Consider the following 15223-nt stretch of genomic DNA (forward strand, 5'->3'; position numbering starts at 1 on the left):
CTTTCCGTTAGTGGCCTAATGTTTAACTCGGTGTGCCACGAGAGCTCCTTTAATCTGAATTGACAGCCTCCTAGTGGCTGGTGGAAGGAGCTCTGGTGCCACTGCAAGTTACACTGAGCTCCTAACCACAAGGGCAATGGTTCAAATCCACCAGCCACTCCCCCGGAGAACGATGAGGCTTGCTTCTCTCGTAAAGGTTTATAGGCTTGGAAACCCACAGGAGCAATTCTACTCTGTATATAGGGTACCTGTGAATCAGAATTGATTCAATGGCAGAAAGCTCGGTTTTCCGTTGTAAGTAATTGCTAAACGAAAGGGAGCAAAGGAAAAAAATGGGAATAAACTCCACGTCTACACTGCAGGCGTAGTGGGGACTAAATTAGGCTGCTAAGTAACGTCAGTAGTTTGAAGTCACCAAGCGCTCTGTGAGAGCACGATGGGGCTTTCAACTCTGAAAAGAGTGACGGTCTCAGAAACCCACAAGGGCAGTTCTCCTCCGGCCTATGAGGTTGCTGTGAGTCAGGGTTTTATTTCGGTTTAATAATAATGCAAAGAATTACAGTTCAAAAGGAAAAAAGACGAAATTGAAGAGACACGTCTGAAATGCTTCCCTGCCCAATTTCTTATTTTGTTCATTCTGAGGCCTGTCCATTTCCTACAGAATAGCCATGGCCCGTAAGGCCAGCTCTGTTTCCGCAACCGTTAGGACTTATTAGGTCACCTTCCAGTGGGGTGGGAGGTGGGGGTGGTGGTAAATTGTCGTCTCCAGGGGGGGACTGGAGAGAGTATCCTGTTTTGTTGTACCAGCTGTTGGGCAGGAAAAGTTCTGGATAGGAAGAGAGAGGGTAACTGTGGGGGGAGGTCAGATGCTCACAAACATCCTCCCTGAGGGCGATCAGTTGCCAGACTGCAGTGGGCCCCACTCCCTGCTGTTAAAGACAATGGACGCCTGCAGTCATCTATTTGGTTCCTGTAGGTGGGGTTTACACCCTACTGATGATGGATCCTATGGAGATCCAGAGAACAGGTCAAAGGTAAGCTGCCATCCTAAACCTAGGATCCGCCCATCTTGTCACATGTATACCCCAATCCCTCCTCTTCCTATTGCATGTATGTCCCTAGACCACCCCCTCTCATTACTGTATTACCTATAGCACAGCCCCTTCCTGTGACATATGTCCTCACCTGTAGTTGGGGGGCTTGCATGTCCCCAGAGAATATAAAAAGCCTGGGCTAGCATTAAACTCTCTCTCTCCCTCCACGTGGACCATCAAGCGGGGCTGAGGTGAGCATGCTACCATGAATCGTGTCTGACTCCATTCATTTCAATACTTCTATCTCTCATGCTCTCTACAACTTTACTATGATCTTTACTTATTGTCGCTGTACAATTGCGCCTACCGGACCCGTAATAATGTGTTAGGGGCTGCCTTCCCCTGACAGGTAACTACACACCCTGTTTCTGTAACTTTATGTTCCCAGAGTGGGTTTCCTCCCTGCATCACCCTACGAGGTACTGTCTGCAATAGGTCCCTGGAGCCGGGCTCCCTCTAGTGGTGTGACTCTGCTTTGCATCGTTGTTCAATCTAGGCCCTTTCCACCCACCAGGATCTAGAAATAAACAAATAACCTACTGTTCCTAGATCCATCCTGAAAAGTACTTAGGTATGAACACATCTCTAGGGTTTTTTTTCAATATATATCCAGCAAAGATTCTAAGAAATCAACTGTTCTCCCAAGAAAATACCCTCCTACCACACAGCTCCAACAAATGATCTTCTCCTTTCTTCCCCTTTCTCACTGTGAGACCAAGACCTGTCTTTGTACATTGATCCCCTATCGCCTCACTTCTCAGAGTAAATCATGTTTCTAGAGACCGAGTGTCCCAAGATAGGCCTTGTCTTTTCATGTCTCTTATCGTTCACATCTGTAAGTTTTCCTCCACTTACACCCACCCATGTGGACACTTCTGCCTTTCAAAAAGTTCTTCAGAAAACTCCTTGATCTTTTCGTTCCGCGTTTCCACAAAGGTTTTGAAGTCCCGTTTGTATAAGAAAAGGGAAATGGATCCTCATCATCTGTTTGCTGACCGAGTCCACGTGACATGGTTGAGATGTTGGCTGGTTGCTGGGAGATGCCGTCAAGTCGGCTCCTACCCACAGCGACCGTATGGGCAACAGAGGGGACAGGCCCGGTCCTGCGCCAGCCTCGCAATTGTTCTGATGTTTGAGCTCCTTGTTGCTGCCACTGTGTCAATGGCCTTCCTCTTCTTCGATGCCCTTGGACTTTAACAAGCAGGCTGTCCTTTCTAGGCATTGGCCTCTTCTGATAAAGCACATGAGAGGAAGTCTTGCCCTCCTTGCTCTAAGGAGCGCGAGGCTGCACTTCTTCCGAGGTAGATATGTTTGCTCTTCTGGCCGTCCATGGTATGTAGAACATTCTCCACCAGCAACCTTACTGACAGCCGCAGAACACGTGAGATTCCACAACCCGAAGTCCGCCACCCTGGCCAGCGATTCTGAAATGCACAACCCCAAGCCAATGTGAGACCATGTGGTCCGGAATCCTTCTCGGCGACCTTAAATGAAATCCTCTAGGCCTTAAATGAAATTCGCTCTCGTGCTCTCTCGGCTACCCTAGAAGCCGTTCAACATGAAGCTGCCAGGCGAGCGTCACCTACTAAATACTAACACAAACCGTGTGAAGCCCATACTGCATGGCCTCGGGCGCTGGACCCACGTGGTCTAAGCCTCCTGCCCTGAAAAAGCTGGTCCATCGTTTCTTTTGAAGCTCCGCCTGGTGAAAAAGCCACCGTCCTGGAGAATGACGGCTTGCGCATTACTGCTCTGTCTGCACCTGCTACATGGGATTGAATGCCCCACGCCACTCGCAGGATTCGATGGGAAGCTTCCGAGACCATGAGTTTCTGTTCCTGGGGAAGGAAACTTTCAGGGAAAGGAGCGTGTTCGTGGCCGCGCTATTCAAAAAATATATGTCCTGTCACTGAATGGTGCAGGTAGAAACTTGAATTGGTGTACGTTTTTGCTTTGTAGGTCTTCAATATCAGAGAAAATAAAATCAATTCTTTTTTGAGGGAAAGGGGAGGCCTGGTGCTGGGGGTTCTCCAGGGCCAGTTTTGAGGGTAACAACTACACTCCAGGGCAGAGAACCCAGTAGGCTGGTAGGAGCTCAGCCACCAGCCATACCTAGAAGGAGAGTCTTTGATGTGGTGGAAAATGTAGATATTCTCACGACAGATGAGTACATAAGCACAAGTAAAAGTAACCCTTGCTTACTGGGGGATCCAACCCGCTCTGGGGAGCTCCAGCAGCTTGCCAGTCTTCCCCCTCTCTGAGTCTGACCAACAGAGAAAGGCCCCCGAGATAGAAAGACCCAAAAGGAACCCAAAATGTCCATTTTCTTAATGACCAGCTAAGTACCAAGCAACCCCACACTCTGCAACCTCTTTGGCATGGAAGCACCGCTCCACCAGGGGCCTCCTCCCCTGCCTCCCAGTCAGAGCTGCTCAATAGGGCGGAGGGAACAGCAACCCCAGAAAGGAGGTGGGGAGCGAAAGCCAAGCGCAAGTGTGTGTATTGACATCCTGACCGAGGGCAGGACGCCAAGAGCCAGTGCTCTAACGGAGCCTTCTGGTGACTGCATTCACTCTGTCCCTTGTACCTGGGGTCCCACCCGCCCGCCCACCGCCACGGCCCCCCAGCCTGCGGGAGGGAGCCATCGCCAGAGGGGGCGATCTTTCCATCTCACATAAGTATCCGCTGCTGCTGTAACAAGCAGTCACGCTGGGTCACTAAGACACAAGTGTACTATCTGAGAGTGCTGTGGGTCAGGGTCCAAGAGGAGTCTCACGGGCGAAAACAGAGATGTCAACAGGACAGCATTCCTCTCGGAAGGCTCCAGGGGAGAACCTGGTTGCCTGGACGTGGACCTCTCTGCCCTCTTCCTCCATCTGCCAGGCTGAATCTCTTTTTTTTTTTAACATTTTATTAGGGATTCATACAACTCTTAGCACAATCCATACATATACATACATCAATGGTATAAAGCACATCCCATACATTCTTTGCCCTAATCATTTTCAAAGCATTTGCTCTCCACTTAAGCCCTTTGCATCAGGTCCTCTTTTTTTTCCCCCTCCCTCCCTGCTCCCCACTCCCACATGAGCCCTTGATAATTTATAGATTATTGAATCTCTTATCCTGCAGCTCCCTGACCCTCTCTTCTGCTTTCCCCTCCCGCGTTGAAGAATTCTTAAGATCTCTCCGCTCAGGGCCTTGGGCCTTGCTGTTCTTGCTACTGAGAACCTCCTTCCATGCGGTCTTTGCGTGGTTGATTTCCTCCCATTCCGCAGGTTTCAATTCACACGTCGGCCTTCTCAGGCTTCCCAGACCACCCTCACCCAGCGCCCACCACCAGGCCCTGCCAACACCTGCTGTCTGTTTCATCTCCTCCTTGCTTGTCCCATGCATTGAAATGGTCTTATGTGTCCATTTGCTCACTCGTTGATCTGCTTACTGTCTATCCCACCACCCACTCCCAAAACCGACAGCCCCATGAACCCTGGGGACTTGTCAATCTCTCCCCAGCACCTTCAGCAGCCATCCCTGGGCCTCGGGGGTGGGGGGGTGGGGGGGGGCGATGAAAGAACGTGGATTGAATTCATGAGCAAATTGAATGGATGAAAAGTGATCGGTGAAATTAACTCCTTCTCTGGGCGGCAACAGAACAGGGCGAGGCTGGAAGGTCCCACTCAGCCACCTTGTCAAAAAAGGCGCCAAGGAGAAATGGACACATTTGGTTGGACAGAAAGGGAACAGAAGCAAGCGCCAGGAAGCTGACCTGCTCACCTGCCTGGTACGCCCAGCCCCAGTGAGGATCCACGTGACAGCAAGGGAGAGGCTACATTCCCAGAGAACATGACATGCTATCCCAAGCTAAGGCCCCTGCCATCCAGTCCATTCAGAAGCCTGACAACCCTGGACGACCCTGGATGGTATCCGAGGTCCGGGTCCTGCTGTGAGAAAGCCTGAAGTCACCACGTTTCAAGAAAAGTTTCTTAGTGAACGTCGACGTGGGAAGACCCCGGACTGGAGGCTCTCCCTGCTTAGGGCAGTAGCAAAGGGTCTTAAGAAGAAAGGCCACCCATCACCACAAACTTCCCTCATCTTAACAGCCGCAGGAGGGGCAGCACCGCCCGCCCGCTGCAGGTCCTCCTCTACACACAGCTAAGACCTCTGCTGATTTGGCCCTAAATTGTCAAGGGCACGGATTCTCTCCACTGCTCACCAGCTCCCTCCCCACTAACCTAGGGGACCTGGGTCCTGCAGGTAGAATCAGCACCCTTTCAGAAGACCCAGGATCCCAAAGCCCGACCTTAGGGAGAGCCCCTTCAAGGTCCTGCTCTGGGTCCAAGGCCGACATCTCCTGGGCAGCCTTCGCTCGGGTACTTTCAGCAGCGGAGATTGCCTTACCTTATGAGGCAACTTCCCAGGCTTAGATGGCTCTGGCTATATAAGAACTCTTCCTCAGGACCTTGGGCCTCTACTCAAGCACTCCCTCAATGCATGAATACTTTCTTTTATTAAATTGGCACTCTACGATGCTCACCCTCCCAACACAACTGCTGAAGCCAAAGTGGGTGAACAAGAAAATGTGGTGAAGAAAGCTGATGGTGCCCGGCTATCAAAAGAGATAGTGTCTGGGGTCTTAAAGGCTTGAAGGTGAACAAGCGGCCATCTAGCTCAGAAGCAATAAAGCCCACATGGAAGCAGCACACCAACCTGTGCAATCACGAGGTGCCAAAGGGACTAGATATAAGGCATCATGCAAAAAAAAAAAAATATATATATATATATATATATATATATACCATAGTGAATGAAGTGGGGGTAGTGCAGAGTGGAGCCCCAAAGCCCATTTGTCAGCCACTGGAGATCCCCTCACAGAGAGGAGATGGATCAGTCAGGGTGCGATGTAGTACCGATGAAGAACACAGCTTTCCCCCAGATACTGAATGCTTCCTCCCCCCAACTACCAGAATCCGAATTCTACCTTGCAGGACTGGATAGGGCAGAGGTTGTACACTAGTGCATATGGGAGCTGGAGGCACAGGGAATCCAGAGTGGATGATACCTTCAGGACCAGGGATGTGAGAGGCGATACTGGGAGAGTGGAGGGTGAGTGGGTTGGAAAGGGGGAACCGATTACAAGGATCCACATGTGACCTCCTCCCTGGGAGATGGATGGCAGAGAAGGGGGTTAAGGGAGACTCCGGATAGGGCAAGATATGACAAAATAGCAATCTATAAATTATCAAGGGCTCATGAGGGAGTGGGGAGGGGAAGAAAAAAAAAGAGGACCTGATGCAAAGGGCTTAAGTGGAGAGCAAATGCTTTGAAAATGATTAGGGCAAAGAATGTACGGATGTGCTTTATACAATTGATGTATGTATATGTATGGATTGTGATAAGAGTTGTATGAGCCCCTAATAAAATGTAAAATAAAAATAAATAAATAAAATAAAAGTCATTTAGCCACAGGCAAAAAAGAATTCTTCCTCACAGCCAGCCTAAATCTGTCTCTTCCTAACTCCCATGGCTGGTGGAGCCTGGTGGAGGCTGGTGGAGCAGCCTGGCTCAGTCAGGTCTTGTTTCCATGCAACAACCTTTGAAACATCTGAAGACAATTAGCAAGCTAATAATAAATGCTATCGTTTGCCGAGTGCTTGCCGGGCTCTGCGCTGAGGCTTCGGGGTGTGTTATCTCATGCCGTACTTGTAACAGCTCTAGCAGGGAGGAACAGGTGTTCCCATTCCATAGAGAGTGAAATCAACTCAAAGGGGCCAAGGAACTGGACCTTGCAAACATCCAAAGTCAGTCTGACTCCAAAGCTCTTCCCTTTGTGTGCCACACACACTCCAATTGTACCAAGCCCACCCCACCCCGGACTAAGTCTTCTTTGCTTCCCCTTCTTATCGTTGTTTCGCCTTCAAGCATGAACATGGGTTACAAAACGGAGCCCTGGGGGCGTGTGTAGTGGTTACATGTTGGGCTGCTAACCACAAAGTCGACTGTTCAAAACTGCCAGTCGACCTGTGGGCGAAAGACAAGACTTTCTACTGCCATAAAGAGTTGCAGGGGCAGTTCGACTCTGTCCCATGGGGTCGCTTTCAGTTGGGATGGACTTGATAGCAGGGGGTTGAGTGTTAAAAGACAGAGCTGCTCTATAGAGGGCTTGGGTCAGGTTAGGTTGGGTTGGGTTGGGTTGGGTTGGGTTGGGTTGGGTTGGGTTGGGTTGGGTTGTTGTTGTTGTTGTTGGCTGTCAGCTCACTGGAGGAGTCCCTGGGTAGCACAAGTAGGTAATGACTCACCAACTAGCTGAAAGATTGGTGGTTTGAACCCACCCAGAGTGATTTGGGACCCGGGCCTGGCTATAAGTCACACTCTTGAAAAACCCTCTGAAGGAGTTCAACTCTGCACGCACAAGGACACCACGAGTCTGGTCTGACTCTACAGCCACTAACAACCACTACCCCCTTCAGGGAAGTGGACTGCCAGACCTTTCTTCTGCGTTCCCGCTGGGTGGCACCGCTCAAAATACCACCATCCAGGCGGAGCCCCATCAGCTGATCCCCAACTGCTTGCAGCACCTGCTGACTTCTCAACTCAACAACCTTAAATCCTCCCAGCCTTGTTCTATAAGAAGCCCAAAGGTTCCAGCTCGCTGATAACCTCCAAGTTCAACAACACTCGTGCAGCCACATAGCCTCAAACCCTCCTCCAGGAGACCACGGAGAGGAGACCACAGCCCTGCCCCTGCTGACAGCAGAAAGTGACATCTTCCCAAAGCCCTCCTCGGGGCCTTCCAACCCCACAAACACACCCTGATGCCCCTATCCGTGTCTGCTGATCCCTTCCTCCTTGTTTCCAGGAATGTCCCCGCCAACCTCTTCCTTAGCCTCATGCCTCTTCTTCCCCGAAATCCTTCAACTGACTTACTAGTCTGCAGTTCACTGTGTCTGTTCACGTGTCTCCCTCCTGGGCTTTGCTTCACAGGGGTGTAGAACGCTGTGCCCATTCCGATAGAGGTAGCTAGTTAGTGTTTGTTCCTTCGCCAGGGGAGACAGATTCATTGTGGAGGCTTAACCTGGAAAATCTGTGGTTAGAAAGGCAGAAGCAGGGCTAAAGAGAGCCGAGCCCCTCTGAGTGGCCCAGTCCTTTAGTGGCACCTGGCATCTGGGGACTGAAACAGAACCTGATTCCAGTTGAGCCATGGAAGGAACCAGGGTTTGAAGCGGGATCTGCTGCCCTCTGGTGGTCGTTCGTCCTCTGTGCCGTGTCTTCTCTTTCCTGGGCAGAGAAGTTACTCAGAGACTGACACCCTTCTCTCTTGGCATAATCTTAATTACTCCAGTTGCTCATGTAATAGGATATTAAAATTAGTTTCAACTAGATACCAAGACATGGTGGATGAAATTTCAAAGTAAGGCGCCAAATCACGACACAAAGAATTTCAATGGAAAAGTTTAAGAACTAATTTCTGTTCCCTTCAGCCAGATCAAGAACATAAGAGGGGAGGAGTGGGGAAACGACATGGTGCCCAGCTATCAGAAAGAATAGCGTCTTGGGTTGTAAAAGCTTGTCTAAAACAGATAGCTATATAAGTGAGGTGTTAGTTAAGCCTACACGGAAGAAGCATACTAGCCTGTGTGATCTAAAGATTACAAATAATAAAAACCATAATCAAAGGAGGGAATTGTATGAGAGCTTAAATTCTGAGCAAATAGTGTGCAGAAGGCCATGGATGACAGTGAAATCCCAAAATCCATTTACAGAACCTTCACAGGGATTAAACCTCCATTGACTTCCAGGGGACCATTCACCAAGGGATGTGGATGCCTTACGTTCCAGACAGAGTGGATGAGAAAGTAAATTAATGCAAACATAGTTAAGTTTTAGCATTGTATCACTCATTTTCCCTTTTGGCCTACTGTTAGTTTCTTCTAGTTTTTATTATTTTCTGCTTTGTTTTGGGTTGAGGTGTTTCTGTGTTTTCTCTGGTTATTGGTGGTGGGAGGGAGGTGGTATGACTCTCTTTATGTGAAATCCAGGCTATGTAAATCTCTAGAGACAGTAACTAGAAATAATAATTTTCTAGGGTTCTGGCAGGGGAAGCTGAGGGGGTGTGGAGCGCTAATGACAATGAGTGCCAAAATGAAGAAAATGTTCTCAAATTGATTGTGCTAATTACACAACTCTTTTCAATATGTTCAATATGTTTCAATATGAACTGTGTGGTACATGAGTTATAGGTTAATAAATCTGTCAATAACTGAAGGTGTCTATATATGAAGACCAAGATCGATTTAGGGAGGAATGAGTATGTGGAGAAAGCTGTGTTGTGGGTCGCATGGAAGAGAGGGGACTGTAGAACGCCTTACAATAAACCTACTGGCACAAGTCATCCCCAAAACTGAACGAATGCTGTGGCTCCTACAATTAATAAGGTGACCAGATTTTAACATTGGTAAAGCGGGACACCATTGATAAAACTCATATCCTGGCAAAATAGCCACATGGCAGCCGAAAACCGTATTCCCTAGCTTGTCGTGCATTCTTTCCAAAAACGGGACTTTTTTAAAATGCCGCGGGATGCAGGAAAAATTGTTAAACATTGGGACTGTCCCGCCAAAAGTGGGATGCCTGGTCACCTTAATAGGACCCTGTCCCAGGGTCCGGGTGCCACCAGGAAGTTTAGAAGGAGAGGGAAGGACTGAGAGACTGCAGGAGGTATTGCTCTGGGGTGATGCGGCTCCTGTAGTTTGCCTGCAAGGAAAGGGCAGCCTGCCTCCCCATGATCCATCGACAGTGCTTTCAGAAAGAGCTGCCTCAAGGGATAAATGGGTCCCAGCAGCAGGGCACTGGCAAAGGGCTAAGGAAGGAGTTGTCAGCTCAGAGGTGTGGAAGCTCAGAGGAACCAGGAAGCACCCATGGAAGACGAGGCCCCAGGCAGCACAGAGGAAGAGCGGAGGACATACCAGCTGGTGCAAGGAGGAACTCCAGTCAAGGGGGTCACAGGGAGAGGGGTCAGGACCTGGCAGCAAAACCAGACACCTGAAGCAGGGCCCACTGGACTGGAGGAGATTGGCATTGGCAATTGTACAATGAGCAATTCTAGGGGCTAGCAGTTCTAATTTCTGAACCACGGCCGTCTCTTAACTGATAGTACGCAGAAAAGTTAAAAGGCTTTCCACCTAAGGGCGAGGGAAAAAATTACCCCTGTGCACCTACACCACTCTGGAAAAGGAAGAGTGGGTAGCAAAGTGTCAAGTGATCAAATTCACCATGCAAACCAAAAGGCAGCATCAGTGCTTCATTTCGCTGTGGCTCATCAAGTGCCCTGGTGGTGCAATGGGTAAGTTGTTGGGCTGCTAGTTGCAGTGTTGGCAGTTCAAACCTACCAGCTACTCCAAGAGAGAAGGATGAAGTTCTCTGTTCTGTAAGGATTTATGGATGTTTGTTTTGCATTTTCTTCTTCTTTTTTTTTTTTTTTTAGTTGTATTCCTCGGGCAGGTTACACATACTCCTCTAAGGGGACTAAATTCCAAGGACCCAAGATTTTTTCCTTCAAAATGCCCTCCTTCTCCTCCAATCTAGGGCCATCCCCTTCCCTCCTTCCCACCAGCCGCCCCCCTTTCTGGCCTCATGAGTCGCAGCCCAAGCCCATCCCAGGGACCTGAACACTTCCTCCACTGCTGGGAGAGGGGAGAGACCCTCTGCCCTGGGCCTTCTGGAATAGCTACAGCCCAGGCCCTAAGTAGGGCCAGCCTGGCAAGTTCACCATCGTCTTCCCCAGAACTATTCTCACCATCTCACGCCACCCTCTGGCCACCTGCTGACCAGAGAAGGCCAGGGTTTGGGCTGGGGCCCAGTACCCTCTGCAAAGCCTGGGAGAAGTCAAGAGGAAAGATGGGCCTGTCACTTTCAAATGACACCCCCACTCCCCTGCTGAGCCTCCCCAGGAGAAAACCAAGCATCCACTCCCTGAGCTGCCCGGCAACAGCCCCAGAGCCCCTCTCTCCTGACAACCTCACCCCCATCCTGCCCTGTGCCTGGGGAATTTTCCATCCCCCTGCCCCAAGTCAAAGTCATTGGATTTAATCATTAACAGGGTGGCTGAGCATCCATGCTAATGAGGAGACAGCTGGACATCAAGAACAGCTGACCTGACAGAGTGGGGAGGGACAGAATCTGGCAGCAACGAGGCAGGGGTGTTCTCTGGCCCACATCCCCTCTTCCTCCATGCTGAAAATGGTGGTGGAATGAACTGGAGGGCTGTTTCTTCATCCCTCCTGCCTCCCTACTCATTTCATAGGGAGGAAGAGCACCTCCCTACTCATTTCCACCCACCAACAGCTTAGTAGGTGACAGGAACCGAACGGGATGCTTTCTGAACCTCACCTCATGCCACCCCTCACTCTAAAATCGGACACTAATAGGGCTGCCTGGGAGTACTCCTCGACCAAGTGTCTCAGGTGAGGAAACAGACTGAGAGGTTCCACAACCTGCCCAAGGTCACCGCAGCAGAAGTGGGGATTCAGATGCAGGCATGTGTTCAGCCACCCGGCCAGAAGCGCTGGTGGTGGGGGGGGGAGGGTGAAGAATGAGGTCTGGCAGCCTGAGGTCGCATTCACCTTACTTCTTCCTCCACAACCCTCATTCCATTGCTACATGTACTTCCATGTGTTGGCAATATCTATCCCTTGGGACTATCCCTCGGTCCCTCTATCCCTCGGTCCCTCTGCCACTGTCCTGGCCCCACCGCCCTGGATCTGTTGTGCACACCTCATCTCCCCAGGCACAGAGACCCCCCCAGTGGCAGAGTAGAAGTGCTGTGAGGTGATTGTAATCTCTACAGGAGGGGTTCGCCAGGCCTTTCTTCCGTGGAGTGTCTGAGAGTTCAAACTACCGACCTCAGAGTGAGAAGCCGATCAGAAATCACAGGGACACAAGGGATTGGCTCAACAGCTGTGGGTTTAGTTTGCGATTGCTCTCTTTGGATTGTCTGGCAGAGGGGCGGGGTCCTTCTTATAATTGTTGGTTAGCAAAACTCCGGATATACATAAACACCCAGGAAAGACGTGTTGAAAGGATCAACCAACTCGGTCAGAAGGTGAGGACTGGAAGACGCTAGGTCGGGGCCCGGTAGGAGTGGTAGCTTCTGGACTGTTGGTGGTCCGAGGGCTACAATCATCTCGAGAGTTAGCTCTTCAGACCCAGGCCTCCAGTTCATCGGGTTCAGCCGTCCCCCTGCCACAACCTCCCAAACTGCTTCATTAGAGAATACACTGGCTGTGGTTCCCGTCACGGGAAAGTTGCTTCCTCTCGCGTGGCCTCAGTTCCTCCTCTGTGCCTCACAACGGTTGGATGGACTCTTCCACACCTGCCAGTTCGTGCCTCGGGAAGAAGCAAACCCCTTCGGAAGTGAGCATCCTCTCTGTTTGAATCACCAGCTCTGGCCCCATTCCCAAGAGTGCAGCTGCAGGGGCTGCACACCCAAGCCTGGCAGGAATGTAATGATGGGCTTCCCCCCCCTCAGCCCCCCCGCAGACAAACCAGGACATAAACAGATGGGGATGGAGGAGCCTCCCAAGTTGTCCCCAGAGAGGCCAGACGCCTAGCTCGACTGCCAGGCTCACAAGCAGCTGGGGCAAGTCCTCTTGCCCAGAGGCCTGCAAGCTGAGCTGGGGAGCCCCTCCAGCACTGCCCCCCTCGGTTCCAGGCATGACCCCGAGTAGCGCTCAATCTGCTCCTAAGGAGCACAGCCACCCCAGCAGACTAAAACTTTGCTCCCCAATGGTGATTCTCAGAGCACCTGCCACAAGCAATGATGGATTCCAAGGGCATTTCCAGAAAGGTTGGGGAACCGATGTATCCCAGCTGGGAACATATGGCTTTCCCCAGGGACCACTTAGATGGGGCAGTTGTTCCTTTGGGTGTACAACATCAGTCTCTGGCACCACCACCACCACTCCCCGCCCATCCCTCAAAGCTGAGAGGCCATGCATGCTCTATGCATTCGACAAGCCAATGCCAAGACAGAGATGGGTCTCTGACTCCTAGCTTCTAACTTGGGTGTGCGGCTGAGGCACCCAAGTGATGGTTAAGACAGGAGGAGGCCTGCATGGTCACCTGTTCCCCTCTTTACAGATGAGGAGGGCAGTTGTACCCAAACTCACCCTGAGAGCCAAAAAAAGCTCCCAAAATGGAGCCCAGAGGACCCAGCACCCCCTGCACCAGCACCCCCTGCACCCCCTCACCTTTGAAAAATAAGTTAAAGACACAAATGCCCCCCCAGTGGCTGTAAGAGCCCATGAGTTAATGCTCCGAAAGTAAAGGGCCGTGGGGTGAGGAGCGTAGATAAATAAAGACAGAAAGTGCTGAGACAGAGACAAAGCTGGGCCTCATTAACCAGAAACCTGTGGGGAGCAAGGGAGGATGGGAGCTGTTAAGGGACTCTTTCACTAAGTCACATCCTTGTCACCTTAAATATTTCATGGACCCAGACGTGCAGCTGCCGCACCGCCTGCCAGGATAGACTGCAACGGGCATGTCAACCCTTGTACCCACAAGCACACCTCACTCGGACAGGAAAGGGGCTGCAGGAGGCACAGGCCCTGACTCTTAGTCATGCTAAGCAAAGTTCCTAGAACAGGTGCAGGGCCCTCCTCAGCCTCCCCAGCCCTGTCACAATGAGCAGCCCGCGCCTTCTGTCACCCCCAAGTCTATAAACGTGTGCAGGCCCCCACACCCTGTTCTGGGTGTAAAGGTCAAACGGTAGACTTGTACCTTCCCCCACAGGCCTGTTCCAGCACGCCTGGAGACACCAAGGCCCCAGGCTGCACCCAGTCCCACGCCACCTCCCCTCAGCCCATACTGCAACGCCCACCAGCCCCCAGCCTCTTCTCCAAAGCCAGCACCAGGCATTTGCCACTCTTCCCTCTCCAGCTTTCTCTTCTGCCTCCACCCCAGCACCAGCTGCTGCCAGGACACTTCTTCCCACAAATCCCCTCATCAGTCATCGCTTCCTTGCCTAGGATCTCTTGACCCCCCGGCTTTGCTGTGGCTTTAGGGAGACAGGGACCTAGCAGCTGGGACCTTAAGAAGGCCTCGTGAGGGTACATGTGAGAGTCGGGGAAGGCTTTCCATGACCATACTAACTTCCAGAGAGAAAGAGACCTACCAAGGAGGTCTAGGCAAATTAGAGGATGCGAGGGTGGGGAGTCTTCTCTTGAGAGCCTACGTGGTGCTGTCCGGCTAGGAGATGACATGACAATCAACAGCAGCTATCAACTCTTTGAGGACCTTCTGATAAAGCTCAACTACCTTTCCTGATAAAACACCCTACGTGATCAGGACGCTCCGTGAAAGGCCAGGGATGTGAGAATCGCCTATTTTGAGTTCAATTCTGGTCCCTCTTCAGTGAGCATGTGCTTGGGAAGAGTGTGACTGGAGAGGAGACCAGAGCCAGTCCCTGGGCCCTGGTGGGCCCTGTGTCCCCCCTAATCCACCTTCATTCTCTCTGCTGCAGGGCCCTCACACCCTCTCTTCACTAGAGGGAGGAAGGGTGGGGTGAGGGGACTGGCAAGGGGTAGGTTGGGTGCTGGGCCAGTGAGGGAAAATAGGGACCAGTCCACATGCAAATGGTGGACCAGCTGACAGGAGCTTTCAGAGCCCATTGGGTCCCTATGTCCCCCACCTTGCCAGGAGAAAACTGAGCCGGTCCTAGCCTGTGTAAAGAGATATGGCTGGGAGGGCAGCAGGGAGGTTATTTTGGGAGGCAATAGGGGAAGAGACCGTGTGCAATGCATGTCAGGGAAGGGCTGCCCAGGAGAGGAGGCCACTGAGCTTTGAGGCTGGCCCCTGAGAGGAGAAAATGTGCACGACCACGGGGTTCCTAGACAGCTTCCCATGAATCTATCTAGAACTCACCAGATACTCCTTTTACGGCTAAAGAAACAGATCTTGTGGCCCCTGCCCCTTCCGCAGTACACACAGTCCTGCCTCTTCCTCCCCCTGGCCCCTACAGTCCCTTCCCCCTTTTTCTCCCTTTCCTTCCCCACCAGATCATCCAGCCCTGCCCCTTCCCCAGCACCCACCCTCCATCCGCCCAGTGCTCCCCACTGCCTGGCAAAAAACCCTCC

The sequence above is a fragment of the Tenrec ecaudatus genome, chromosome 6, assembly GCF_050624435.1.
Source record: "Tenrec ecaudatus isolate mTenEca1 chromosome 6, mTenEca1.hap1, whole genome shotgun sequence".
Classification (NCBI taxonomy): domain Eukaryota; kingdom Metazoa; phylum Chordata; class Mammalia; order Afrosoricida; family Tenrecidae; genus Tenrec; species Tenrec ecaudatus.